Source organism: Pinus tabuliformis, chromosome J (assembly GCF_031772625.1).
Source record: "Pinus tabuliformis cultivar Carrire ecotype Pingquan chromosome J, CPIR1, whole genome shotgun sequence".
Lineage (NCBI taxonomy): Eukaryota > Viridiplantae > Streptophyta > Pinopsida > Pinales > Pinaceae > Pinus > Pinus tabuliformis.
This window is the reverse complement of record NC_142295.1, coordinates 359582983-359596832: the sequence shown is the minus strand read 5'-3', so window position 1 is coordinate 359596832 and position 13850 is coordinate 359582983.

Here is a 13850-nt window from a genome sequence, read left to right as displayed (position 1 = left end):
GTTCTTCAAACTATGTAGGAGATCTATGGACATGCGGAGTAGAAACTCTACATGATTGCACAACTCTATGTTGCGACTTATCGGATGATATGTTGTGCACCTCTTCTTCTAGATTATCTCCAAGGATCTCAGTATCTCCTTGGTCGATCAGGACTTTTTCTACTTCTGGATCCAGTGAACCCAGTGGGTCGACCTCCTGGTGGTAAGAAATGAGGTCGATGTCTTGCTCTAACTGGGTCTGCTCCATCTTCGTATCCATCTTCTCAAGTTCTCCTTCAATATCTTGAGCAAAGTCTTGCTCCTGTGACTACTCACCCTGTCTGCTTTGTTCCAGCTATTCGGATGAGTCTACTACCTATATGGGCACAATTTCATATGTCTATGCATGTTGTGCCCCCTGTTGTGTCTATCGTTGTTGCACTTCCTTGTCCTGTTTGCGCAACTCCTATTTTTCCAGAGTTGCTCCTTCAACTCTTTCAACTTCTTCACTTTTTCCTCCACCCTCTATTTATCTCTTTTCCTTTGCGCGGCCCTCTTGTCACGCTATCGCCTCTTCGCCTATATCTCCAAAGCTGATTTCTACCAAGTGGGTCTGCTATGAACTTGTAGCTTTGTTCTGCCTTTGCAATATCAACAATATTTCTCTTGCCTTTGTCACGTGCAAGTATTTTACCCTCTGTTATTGCTGCTTCTGGTGCTCTCCTAGATGCTCTTCTCTAACCATTCCACATCGATGCCGAACAGTTCATTGGGCCTAGAGAAGTTGTGACAATATCTCCATGGGTCTTCCTCAACCCAATGACACACCTCATGGATCCAATGTAATTGCACTCTCGCACAGTGATCCTTTACAAAGAAATGCGGGTCATACGGATTGAAGCTTTTGGTGTCGAAAGTAAACATTTTGTACTCTTCTATCTCAGCATCCACATGCTTGAGATTCTGTATCTTGTACAACTTGATTCGCAATTGAAGAGTGGGCCAGGGTGCCTTCTTCTTTCGATGCATTCTAGTTGATAGTCCTGCCGAGATGTGGTACAACACTTCTTGCATGACGAGCTTGTCCATGGCAAACTTTGGTAAAACATGTGGAGGCTTCTTCGTGCTATACATCTGTATGAAGGTGCTAAAAGGTGAGGGATACCAATCCACTACGTCGATCAGTGCCTCCATTTCTACCTTCAACATCCAAGGTGGATCCTTCTCAAATATCATCTTGTACACCAGGGTGACAAAATGGTCTAAGAACTGTGTGATGACTCTATGGAAGCTGCATTCGGAAAACAATTTGCAATAAATGTTCATATAGGTTTCCACTGATTTCTATGCCCATATCAAGACCAAGAACTTTTGACGGGCACAGATTACATCCAAGATGTATGTGGACATGTAGATTTCTACTTGTTGAACTTTGGGCAGTTGTCAAGCTCCTGTTACCTATTCCTTCAGCCTGTGAGTCAACATGTCGAACTAGTTGCATGATTTGCCTTCACTGGCAAGTTGGTCCAATGCAATCACGCAACTCTACAGGAAGGTCTTTGTGCTTTGTTGGGCATATAAGTGTCGTGCAAAGATGACCAAGTATTGTTATGCCTTTCGTAATATCTTCATCTTGTAAATTTGGTTGGGTGTCATCCTGAACTTGGCTGGCTCCTTCGCCCAGTTCTTCAAGATATCCCTAGACTTTGCATTGCTACTAGGTATGCTAAAGGGTGTCTCCATCGTGATCACTCACTTCGGCAAGTGGTACATCTGCTGATAGTCATGTGCCCTGAAGCTAGCAATCTCTGTCCGGCTGACACTGCTTAAAACCATCATCTCGGGATCAGTGTGTGAGACGATCTAATGTATCATGTCTACACATGGAAACATAGGGTACCTGCATGCAATACGATACAAGCCAGACTTGTGAATGTTCACATAGACCCTGCAGTCTTCAAGATCTTTGTCAAATGTGCCTAAGAATATATCATTTATGTCCTACCATTTCAACTTGATTCCCTTGTCTACAATCATCTTGGTGTATTTGTAAATCAACAAACTCATAGACACTTGCTCAATTCCTTATCCAGTTGCGCTTCCGTCGATGTCCTTTGACCCTACTCCCTTGGAGGCCATTCAACCTAAACTGCTGAGATACAGACGAACACCTATTGTACCTAGAGACATGGCAACATGCATGGCAAGAAATCTATTAGTTGAAAACAAAGAAAAATTGAGGACTGACATGCAATATACCTGGGAGATTGATGGCAAGGATTGCACAATTTGCAACGGGAGGCCAGGAGACTGACTGCCAGAATTGCGCAAAAGGCAGTCTAGATTGTCAGGAGGCTGGTTTATTGATGGAATTGCACAATACGCAATCCAAATAATCTGATGGGAGCTAATATTTCACAATGCACAATCTCAGCCAGCAAGGCATGCAGGCCCAAGGACTGCATTGCGCAATTTTCTGGGCTAGCAAACACTGCCTCTCAGAATTGTGCAAAGAAATATTAGAGGAGAGTTCTTGGCCTGATTTGTGCATTTTATGGGAGGAACGCAAAGCCTTCCCTCTTAGAAATGTGAAATGTTGTCCGATTAAGGCAGAGTTTGGGCCAAGGTTACCCAGACCCACCATCGGGCTACTAAAAACATATTAAGATCTGAATGCTAACGAAATTGAGTGTAGGAAAGAGTGAATAATAATGCATGAAAACAGCAAATTCAAGATTCATAAAATGGGAAAACATGCATGTGTGTGAAAAGAGTCCCCGAATCGGCGATCGTCCATGAAAAATAGTGTCATGCATGCGAAAATAGTGAGATGAAAATGAAAACTAAAATGCTGCTTATACAGGCTAACATGCAGACAAACGAAAATGAGAATTCACAAAAATCAAGTAGGAAACACTCACACAAGCCAAAACAAAAAAAGTGACAGAAATGCTGCAAAAGACAAGTAAAGCAAACTTACCTAGAAATAGTTGAGATGGATGTATCAAAGACTCCTAGATGTGTCATGGGATGTCAAAGCTCCAAGATTGATGTGAAGAATGAGCTCTGAAGCATCGAATAAATAAGTTTGAGGCTCATGAAGCGCATGCCACAAATCTAAGAAAACGAAACACTTGGGGGAAAGTTTCTAAAATGATCTTTGCATGTAACCTCCAACTACTAAAAATAGATCCCTAAAATATAGGGATGTTGTTTTCATGTTTCTTTTTTTTATTTCGGGAAAAGAATCCCATGCATGCAAATCAAGTTTGTTGGTTCCCAGGTGGAACCAGTCAACCTGAAGGAATATGCAATAGTCTGTTTGACTGAGAGAGGGATTTGTGTGATTTTTGGGAGGATTTGGGTTGGCTATCTCAGAGGGATTGCATAATTTCAGGGGTCAGTAGGTGACTACTGCCCAAAGTTTTCTAGGCTAAGCTACAATGTTGGGTCAGATTATGCAGTTTCCTCAAGGAAGCCTATCTAACTACATTGCACAATTTCAAAGCCCAGTAGGCTGCCCAACATATTTGTGCAATTTCTAGAGGGAAGGCTGGTTCCCCTCCAGAATTACGCAATCTTCTGAGGGAGTTTCTCATCCAACAACTAGCTTAAGTCCAAAATGGCATCCTGTAAAAGGAGAGAAGCAAACTTACATGAACAGGCTAGCAAGCTACTAAAACATAAATGAAGGCAATGTACTTGATAGTGCAAGACATGCTACTAGGATGGCTGGTAGGGGGGCTCCAAAACGAAGCTAAGGAAAAATGTTGGAGGGTGGTTGTAGCTGCTACAACACTTGGAGACACAATGGTAGAACTCCAAAACTCTGAATGGAACTTGTTTGTGGAAAGCAAGTCTAACACCTCCAGAATTATTGTTCAGTTCTTTGTTCGTCTTGGTTTCCACACTTGCTTTATTGTAAGATGTAGCATTTGCCAAACTCTTGGTCGGTCGGCACACATTCCAAGCCAAGCCAACACAGTTGTTTTGATTGGGGATGAGGGTTATCTTGGTGCACAATCCATGCGATTGTTAGAGTTGTAGTTTCATCTCTAGTGTTTTTCCACTGCCAGCAGTCCTAAATAGTATCCTGGCAGAGTCACGCAAGAACACAAGCATCGCTCCGCTACCAGCAAGTTTGGTCAGTACCCTGGTGGAGTTACTTGCTTCACCTCTCTTTGCAAGAAGCCTTTCTCTTCTTTTGCCTTATTCATTTTCATTTTTGAAATTTTTCACATTTTCATTTTTGAAATTTTTCATTTTTCGTAACTATGTATAGCACTTACTCATTTCAGAGGCAGAAGAGGGATCCCAAATTATTGTGAGTAGAATAGGTTTTTCCTTCATAGAAGTAATTTATATATACCTCTGACGTGCTTGTTAAGGTTTTCCCCCTCACCTTACTCTACTTCACTAAGCTGACAAGGATTAACCCAAAAACAACTGACTAGAGTAGGTGATACTAGTTAGCGCGCAAGCCTTGTGTTTTCACCAAGCTTCACTATGACCAACATGTATTTTCCATTGATGTATCATGGATTGAAGACAATAATTTCTTCATACAGAGGCAAGATGATATATAACCAAATGTTGATAGATTCACAAGTACTCTTGTACTTTACCTAGCTTTTTTCAAGAGTCGCACGCAGTTTCATGCGAAACTAACCCATGGATGTAAACAAGTAGCAACTAAAAAAAAAAAGAAAAAGCAAAAGTAAATGCATAGGAAAAGTGAGAAAGCAATCAAGCAAGCACACAAACAAACATGCAAACTAAGAAGAAAACATGCATGCAAGCAAACAAACCAAAAGCAAACACTACTCCTACTCCTAAGCTAACCGTGCATGGGTCTGCTCACGTGAAGTGATACTTCCAATGCAGCCACCGATGCATTAGTCGACCCATGTCAGTGAAGGTATGTGTCATGAATAGCACAACTCGAAGAACCAACAAACAAGAAAGATATAACAATGAAGAAAAACACAGTCCAAGTTTAAACATGTCCACAGAACATAAGTGAGTGGAAGTGCATGACATGCAATCCATGGAATTACCATGGTGTTGTGTGAAACTGTGTGCAACTGTTAAGCAGACGCATACTCTTGATTGTGACATGTAAGCAAACAAAAGAAACAAAGACAACTTGTGTCAGGCACGTGTGCTTGTTGTGTAAGATTCCTCCAATGCATGAGTGATGGGATTGTGCAGTTCGAGTGGAGGAAGGATAATATGTGTGTGAGATTGACCTTCAATGCATACATATGAGTGATGAGGAGCCTCGGGTGTTTCAATTTTTTTTTTATCAGAACTGAAACCAACCTTAGGATAGTGAGGGCCTAACAAAACCATCAGCTTGAGCTAAAGTTCCTTGATAGTGTGCGGGGTTTCGACTTCGTCGACAGATAGATAATCATAAACAGGTGGCTTCGAAAAATCATCTGCAATAGAATCATCATCATGATTGAATATGGGGGTAAATAGATCACGATATCTATGATCAGAAAAATCAATGATTTCATCAGCATCCTCATGATCTAATGAATCAAACAGAGCAATGGATGAAAAGCAGAAAAATTCACCCTCTGCATTTTCGGAAAAGGTAGATGAAAAATCATGTGGATTTTCAAAGAATGATTTGTCCTCTCCATTGTTGGATGATGGACTGAAATCCGGTGTGTTCTACAAATGATCAACTAATGTTCCATCTGTAGACGGAGATACACATGTGAAATTAAGGATGGAAGAATCACCAAAGATGTCAAGGAAGAATAGAGGAGGCACAGAACAAAGGGAATCATCCTTTGTCATGAATTGATGCTCAAGCTCCCAATCATACTCTTCATGAATGACAGCGCAGGTTGTTTGTGCAAAATCAACTCTCTCTGTAGATTGATCCTCATTCACAACAATTATAGAGTCCAGAATGGAAGAACACAAGACAGTGCAGTCCAGAGGATCAATAAAACATGAATACGGAGGTTGAGGTAAGACATGCATGTGACAACCCATGGGCTTCACAACCAAATCTGTGCGAAAATTGAGAGAAGTGATGTTGGCAGGATGTGACGGTTGCAAGGATGTGTGTGCATGTTCTCCCACATCACTCTACGTTGGTGGAGTTGTTTGATGAGAGGATGGCAAATAATTACTTGTGACAGTGACCATGTTCGTCTATGATTACACAGCTCCATCAATGAATTATGCTGAGTTGGGTTTGAGCTTGAAGTTCTTCTTGGGATTGAAATATTTTGTAAGACAATATTCAATTATGTCTAGGAGATACTGGAATTTCATCTCAATTTTTGGAGCTTGACACTGTAACACACAAAAGCGGTCCCAAAAATCCATAGGTGATTTTTGTGGGGTCTTCCATTGTTCTAATAGTTTTTGGTCAAGAGATTTTGGATCAAAATAATGGAAAGTATATTAAATGAGATCACAGAAATGCTCAAGTGAGTGCACGCTGATGGGAGGTAGAATCCAGCATCACCATTGTGGGGATTCGTGAAGTGTGTACGCAAGCAACAGGTTGGCCTCTTCATTAGAGCATTCATCTGCATTATTAAGAATGTCATAGAATTCTTGTAAGTACATAGGCTAGGCCACTTCACCTTCACCATCATACATGAATTTGGACAAGAGATCAGAAAACTCTCTTGTGAAAAACATCACGGAGGGATGAGTGTGACAATAGCGAAGATTCAAAAAAGGATGAGAGGACATAGCTTGTCATCTGGCCATCCTTCTAGTGCCAGAAATTTTGATGGTGATGGACCTGCCAACATGTCAGGGGATCTCCCCGGTAAGAAGTCCCAACTAGACCTTAGACCATTTGGTGTAGGAGTCCCAGTAGTGGGTCATATGGTATTGCCTTGATCACGGTTGTCTGCAGAGGTAAGTGAGATGTCCTTGTTGGTAGCAAGGGTGTGACATGTGTAGTAAGCCAAGGAAGGTGCATGAATGGTTCTAACACACAAAAGGTGGAATGCCTGCACCCCTTGGAAACCTATGTAAACACAAAGCTTGGAAGGGAACACACGAGCAAAGATACATCACAAGATGAAAAGAAGGTGAACCAACAATCCAAATTGATGGTTAAACCAACAACAAATCTCAGTAAGAATCATACATACATATACAGAAAGAGTTTATACATACGTGAGTAAGAAAACATATACATATATCATTAGACTAAAAAATTTAACTGAAATACAATAACAACATATGCATGAAACATGTTGGCTCTGTTATATTAAGAATTGAAAGTTCCAATCACATAATACAACCATGACCAAGCACTAGTCCCCATAACAGAACATTATAGGCATTGCTACCTGCTCCTCCAAAGAGATGTACTAGCTCTGTACTGTGGAGAAGCCAAGGTTCGTTACAATACTCTCCAAGATTTCTCTAAGATACTCCTATTGGAAGCCTGGCTGACCAAAAGCCTCTACAATGAGTTATGAGGTACTATACATAAAAAAGGGTGGGGTGACCCTTGACATTCCCCTTTGTGACTGTTCACCTACCCTCATGACCCTTCAACTACTCTATGATTGTTACATTCAACTATCGACACTTGAACTTCCACTTTACAAGATGTTACATACAATCTGCACATGTACCCATGTGAGACAAAATAGGCTTGAGCAAGCCATGCAAGACATCACTATGACTAAGACAACTATGGGAAGAACAACTCTTCAACATCCTCATGATGGTCGATGGTGGCAAACTGATTCCAAGCTTGGTAGTTCGTGATGGTGTCTGTGTACTCTATGGTGACATCTTTCTGGAAGAAAACTATTGCTTCTATTGCATTTGGATACACTGATTTGGCTCCTCTATCAAACTCATCTGATAACATGCGCATTATTGTCTTGAGTGCAGCTGAACCAACAACATACTGATGCATAATGTCTACACTAATCGCCAAGTCTGCGCTGGTGGCTATGCGCATCAACTCGTCAAAGTATGACTCGAGCTCCATACAGACTTGATTCTTTGTCTTTCCTTTGGTGAGTGCCCCAATAGATGGGATCACATGCATGCACACAACAACATCCATGATTCTGAACACCCATGCATGGGAAGCCTAAAAACTAGTGATGAGTTGTGAGAGTTCCTCATAGTTCTGGATCTGACTGCAGATGCGTTCCTTCAACTCAACCACCATAGGCTTCATCATCTTTGGCAAGCATAACAGGGCTCCCTTGTATCTCATTTTCCATGTTTTCATACAGTTGACAATAGTATGCAAGTTTGACAATACATGTGCTCTCCTAGCACAACATTGTTGCCAACCATTGAAATGGACAACTACCTTATGCACAGTGCCAAATATGGAATACAACGTCCACATGACTGTCTAAAGGGACGATACTTCATACATTATCTCCTTCTTCAACTCCACTCTGGCGGATGTTGTAACTAGTTATCCTCCTTGCTTGACCATCTGTAACTCCTTATCCATTCGCTTGTTCTCTACTATCAAGAAGCAAACACTTGAGCTAGTGGCTTCGGCATATGCTCTGGTAGCATCAGCCAACGCTGCTAGATTCTTGCACACATTAGATACGATCACTCGTTCTTCAAACTGCGTAGGATATGTGTGGACATCCAGAGTAGATACTCTGTGAAACTGTATAACTCTATGCTGCGACTCGTCGAACGATATGTTGTACATCTCTTCTTCTAGATTGTCTCTAAGGATATCGATATCTCCTTGGTCGCTCGGAGCTTTCTCTGCTTACAAACATGGTGAAGCTAGTGGGTCGACCTCCTCATGCTAAGGTATGAGTTCGATTTCTTTCTCTAACTCTCAGTGCTCCATCTTCATATCCATCTACTCAAGTACTCGTTCAATCTCTTGAGCAAAGTCCTGCTCCTGCGACTACTCACCCTATCTACTTTGTTCCATCTATTCGGATGAATCTACTACTTGTATGGTCACAATTTCATCTGTTTGTTCATGTTGCACCCCCTGTTGTGTATGTACCTACTGGGATTCCTTTTCCTGTCTGCACAGCTCTTGTTCTTTCCATATTTTCTCCTTCAACTCTTTCAACTCCTTCATTGTTTCCTCCATCCTCTGTTTATCTCTCTGCCTTTATGCGGTCCTCTTGTCGTGTTGTCACCTCTTCACCTCTATCTCCAAAGATGCTTTCTCCACAAGTGGGTCTGTTATGAACTTGTAGCTTTGTTCTACCTATGCACTATCAACAATCTTTCTCTTGCCTTTGTCACGTGCAAGTATGTTACCCTCTATTGCTACTGCTGCTGGTGCTCTCCTATATGCTACTTTTCTAACCATTCCACAACGATGTTGATCGGTTCATTAGGCCTAGAGAAGTTGTGAAAATATCTCAATGGGTCTTCCTTAGCCCAATGACATGCCCCATGGATCCAAGGGAATTCCACTCTTGCGCAGTGATCCTTTACAAAGCAATGCAGGTAGTACAAATTGAAGCTTATGGTGCCAAAAGTAAATCTTTTGAACTCTTCTGTCTCGACATCCGCATGCTTAACCTGATCCGTAATGGAAGAGTGGGCCAGGGTGCCTTCTTCTTCCGATGAAGTGTAGATTACAGTCCTACCGAGATGTGGTACGACACTTCTTACATGACGAGCTTGTCCATGACAAACTTCAGTAAAACATGTGGAGGCTTCTCGTGATGTACAACCCGATCCGCAATGGAAGAGTGGGCCAGGGTTCCTTCTTCTTCTGATGAAGTGTAGCTTACAATCCTACCGAGATGTGGTACGACACTTCTTACATGACGAGCTTATCCATGGCAAACTTCAGTAAAACATGTGGAGGCTTCTCGCGATGTACATCCGTATGAAGGTGCCAAAAGGTGAGGCATACCAATCCATTATGTCAATCAATGCCTCCATTGCTGCCTTCGACATGGAAGGTGGATCCTACTTAAATATCATCTTTTGCACTGGGGTGGAAAAATGGTCTGGAAATTGTGTGATGACTTCGTGGAAGATGCATTCGGAAAACAATTTGCAATAAGTGTTCACAGAGGTTTCCACTGATGTCCATTCCCACTTCAAGCCTGAGAACTTATGACTGGCACAGATTGCATCCAAGATGTATGCAGACATGGAGATTTCTTCTTACTGACCTTTGGTTGACTACCCAACTCCTGTTGCATGTTCCTTCAGCCTGTGAGCCAACAAGTTGGACCAGTTTCATGCTTTGCCTTCACTGGCCAGTTGGTCCACTGCGATCACCCAACTCTATGGGAAGGTCTCTGTGATCTCTTGGCTGTATAAGTAGCATGAAAATATGACCAAGTACTGATATGCCTTCCACATATCTTATTCTTGTAAATCTGGTTGGGTGTCATCCTGAACTTGGTTGGCTCCTTGACCCAGTTCTTCAAGATATCCCTGGAGTTTGCATTGTTGTTGGGTATGTTGAAGGGTGTCTCCATCATGAACATTGGCTTTAGCAAGTGGTACATTTGCTGATAGTCATGTGCCTTGAAGGTAGCAATCTTTGTCCCGCTGAAACTTCTTAACACCATCATCTTGGGATCAGTGTGTGAGACGATCCAACGTATCATGTCCACACATGGAAACATGGGGTACCTGCATGAAATCTGGTACAAGTCAAATTTATGAGTGTTCACATAGACCCTATAGTCTTAAAGATCTTCCTCAAATTTGCCTGAGAATGCATCATTGATGTCCTGCCATTTCAACTTGATTTCCTTGTTTACAATCAGCTTGGTGTCTTCATAAATTGACAAACTCATAGACACTCGCTCAACTTCTTCTCTAGTTGTGCTTATGTCGGTGTCCTTTAACCCTACTCTCTTGGGGGCCATTGAACCTGAACTGGTAAGAGATAGACAAACACTTGGTATACCTGGAGACATGACTACATGCATGGCAAGAATTTTGTCAGTTGAAAACAAAGCAAACTTGAGGATTGACATGCAACATACTCAGGAGGCTGATGGCAAGGATTGTGCAATTTTCACTGGGAGTCCGGGAGACTGAATGTCGAAACTGTGCAAAAGGAAATTTGGATTGTCAAGAGGTTGACTGACTGTTGGAATTGCACAATGCGTAATCCAGACTGACCTATTGGGTGCTGAGATTGCACAATGAAAAATTTCAGCTAGCAAGGCATGTAGGCCGAGGGATTGCATTACGCAATTTTCTGGGCCAACATACATTGCCTCTCATAATTGCACAAAGCAAGCCTAGAGGATAGTTCCTGGCTAGATTTGGGCATTTTTTGGGAGGAAGGTAGAGCCTTCCCTCTCATAAATATGCAATGTTGTTCGGGTAAGGAGTGTGGGCCAAGGTTGCCCAGACCCGCCATCGGGCGACTAAAAACATATGAAGATATGAATGTATGGAGAAAATGAGTGTAGGTAGGAGTGAATGATCATGCATGCAAACAACAAATGCAAGATTCAGAAAATAGGAAAACATGCATGTGTGTGAAACGAGTCGCTGAATCGACGACCATCCATGAAAAACAGTGTCATGCATGCGACAACAGTGAGATGCAAATGAAAACTAAAACGGTGCTCATATGGGCTAACATGCATGCAAATGACAACAAGCATTCACAAAAATCAAGCAGACAACACTCACATAAGCCAAAACAAAAAAAGTGACAGAAATGATCCAAAAGAAAAGTAAAGCGGACTTACCAGGAAATAGTTGAGCTAGATGTGCCGAAGACTCCTAGATGTGCTCTAGGATGTCAGAGCTCCAAGATAGATGTGAAGAATGAGCTCTGAAGCATCAAATAAATAAGTTTGAGGCTCATGATGCGCATGCCACAAATCTAGGAAAAAGAAACACTTGGGGGAAGTTTTCTAAAATGATCTTTGAATGTAACCTCCAACTGATAAAAATAGATCCCTAAAATCTAGGGATGCTTTTTGCATGTTTCTTTTTGCTATTTCGGGAAAAGCATCCCATGCATGCAAATCAAGTTTGTTGGGTCTCGATTGGAATCAGTGAACCTCAAGGCACATGAAACAATCTACTTGACAAAGAGAGGGATTTGTGCAATTTTTGGGAGGAGTTGTATGGGTTGTCTCAGAGGGATTGTGTAATTTTTGGGGTCAGTAGGTGACTGCTACCCTGAGTTGTGTAATTTATGGGTTGAGCTACAGTGTTGGGCTAGATTGTGTAGTTTCCTCAAGGAAGCCTGTCTGATTGGATTTCATAATTTCTGAGCCCAACAAGCTACCTAGCAGATTTACACAATTTCTAGAGGGAAGGTTGGTTCCCCCCCAAAATTACACAATATTCTGAGGGAGCTACTTAGCCAGCAACTAGCTTAAGCCCGGAATGGAAGCCTGTGAAAGGAGTGAAGCAAACTGACATGCACAGGCTGGCAAGCTACTGAAAAACAAATGAAGCCTACATACTTCACAAGTGTAGGACATGTTGTTGGGATGGATGGTAGGGAGGCTCAAAAACAAAGCTAAGGAAAAATTTTGGAGGGTGGCTGTAGCCTCTATAACAGATATCAAATTTGCAAAGTTCCTAGGAAAATTTAAAATACATTGGTTAGGACCATATATCATCAAGCACATCTCTGATGGTGGTGCAGTTCAGCTCACGAAGTTAAATGGTCAATTGATTCAAGGATGATTGAATTCTAATAGATTAAAGGTATACAGGGATGACTCTATCCTTGGAGTTTCATGCTAAAGAACGAAAGGAGAAGAGAGTTAGTGCCACCTGCAATTGAAAGTGGGCACTAGACTATAAACTACTATGTGGAAGGGAACTTCGCTAATGGAGGATTACTGTGAGGTATTCAGGAGTATGTTGAAGTCTGAAAGAACCACAACAAAGGAAGGATTGTTGTGCCACAAGGGAAGGTTCATCGAAGTTCGCTAGAAATATGACCATTGGAAGGAAAAACCTACTGTTAAAATAAAATTGATGTTAAAAGGTGTGGGAGAAACACATTTATGAAGCATGGCTATTCAAATTTAGAGTCATATATGCATTAAATGAGCAATAACTAAGCTAATCATGGGGTTTGAAATTCAAATTCGTTATAAAATTCATGTCTTGCTCCACATTTTACACTTTTCTATATGGAGAATTTAGCTTGAAAATTTGTGACCAAGTGTGAGACAAGTGTGTTGTTGTATGTTTGAGAGAGGTTTCGAAGAAATTGCTAGAGAGTTTCCAGAAAAAGGGCTAGCAAGAATCATGGAAGCACAAACTGGTAAATCCACAGCATGAAGTGTACCTGTGGCCCCAACGCCCATGAGGCATTGGTGAAAACAAGTAGACACGAAAGGAGAGCCACAAAGAAGACAAGAAAAGAGGCTAGCTAAAGCCTCTAGAGTAGAGCTAAGGAAATCACCTAGAAAGAAGGTATCAAAAGAGCAATGGAAAAAGAACAAGCAAGATAAGAAACCTACGTAGAAGGTGAAGAAACCAGTGCAGTAGAAAGAACCAGAACAAATCCATGACAATGAGGAGGAATCTGACATGCACGAGATGGAGACAGAGGGTGCAAAAATTCCCTTTATGTTGCCACCATATTTTCCACCAAGCAAACCATGTGCTAAGTCGATTAAAGATCCCAAATATGTGAAGTTCAACAAATTCACAATGCTGCTACTCGAAAAAATTCCATTTGAAGGATAATTATTGGGAAAAATCCTGCAATTAAAGATGGAGGATTGGGACTTCAATAATTGAAGTAATTATCCACAATTTGAGCCAAGAAAGTACCTACAATAGGTATACTATCCATAGAGTGGAGTTACAAGGTTGGAGCCACACCAGTGGGCTTAGGGATTGGAAAGATCAAGCTTGTTGAACATGTTAAACGTGCCACACTTCGGTAGAAGCATGTCTAA